This window comes from Nycticebus coucang, chromosome 6 (genome assembly GCF_027406575.1).
Source record: "Nycticebus coucang isolate mNycCou1 chromosome 6, mNycCou1.pri, whole genome shotgun sequence".
In the NCBI taxonomy this organism is placed as follows: domain Eukaryota; kingdom Metazoa; phylum Chordata; class Mammalia; order Primates; family Lorisidae; genus Nycticebus; species Nycticebus coucang.
In genome coordinates this window covers 30,283,086-30,284,540 of record NC_069785.1, presented here as the reverse complement: position 1 = coordinate 30,284,540, position 1,455 = coordinate 30,283,086, and positions in this window count along the sequence as shown.

Below are 1,455 nucleotides of genomic sequence, written 5' to 3'. Positions count from 1 at the left end.
ATTCATTGCATGAGAGATAGTTACTTGTCTGGCCCTGTCTGTGGAGGTTGAGTTGTGTGAATGCAGGTGAACCAGCTGCAGTCTTTCAGGGCAGGGATCTGAGGGAAGAATGAGGAGCTGGGGGACTGGCCTTTCCCCACAGACATGGGTTCCATGCTGATGCCTCTCTGTTATACAAACTGGGCTTCAATTTCTGCTCACAGACTTGCTATGTGCCCTCATGTTCCTTTCCTCAACTATAGAATTCAAGATTAAAACATCAGGCTCCCAGAGATGTTTAGGAGACAAACCATGTGAGAGCATTTAGTAGCATGTCCAAAAAGCCATTTTCCTTTCTTTCCTTCCCACCGACTCCCTGCCTAACTTTACCTCCTTCCTTTTGTCTAAGATACCCAATCACACATTTTGTCTTATGGCGGAGCTGACCTTATTTTGGCTGGTTTTAGTGATAGTTTCATAGCACAAGCCCTCTTTTCTGATATTCTTTATTATTTCTGATAGTGAAGGTTTTGAACCAAAGTGTATATTTGGAGCACAGACTCTTTCTCAATAATGTATGGCAGCATGGTGGCCCCAGGGACACACAGGGCTCCCGTACGGAGAGGCAAGCCCGGGCTCTGCCTTCAGTGATGTAGCTGGCATCTGGAGAGCACAGGAAGGACATGAAGCCCGCACACTCCTCAGGACAAGCTACTCTGCAGGGAAAGAAGAGGTGGGGCTGAGACTGATGGTGCTTTCCCCATAAGCCCTGGGCTCTGTGGGACACTGGAAAGTCAAGACCCCTGTAGGGATATGTGAAGAGTTGCAAGGAAAGAGGTGTGGTTTTGGCTCGGTGCCTATAGCACAGTGATTATGGCACCAACCACATACACCAAGGCTGGCAGGTTCGAACCCAGCCAGGACCAGCTAAAAAACAATGACAGCTGCAAAAAAAAAAATAGCTGGGCATTGTGGCAGGTGCCTGTGGTCCTAGCTGTTTGGGAGGCTGAGGCAAGAGAATCGCTTAAGCCCAAGAGTTTGAGATTGCTGTGAGCTGTGACACTACAGCACTCTACCAAGAGTAACATAATGAGACTGTCTCAAAAAAAGAAAAAAAGAGGTGTGGGCCTTAGCAGACCATCAGATCCCAGAAAGGGGAATGAGTAACAGCCTGCGAGTGATAGTGTACAATCTTTTATCCACCATGAAGGTTCTGAGGTCATGTTATTCCAGATCCACAAGGGACATTGCCTCACCACAACTTACCTCTGTGCTCCGTAGAGTCTCTTCACATGGTCCCCAAAGGCTGTTTCCTGAATGAGCTAAAGGAAAGGCCAAAGGTTAGTGCTGCTCATACACATGAAGTCACACGGGCTCTACATGGCACAAGGTGTGTCTTTGTGGAAGGGCTGCTGGTGGACACTCTGGGCTGACCCCTGACAGAGGATGGATTCTGACTCCAATGGTCATGGGCCA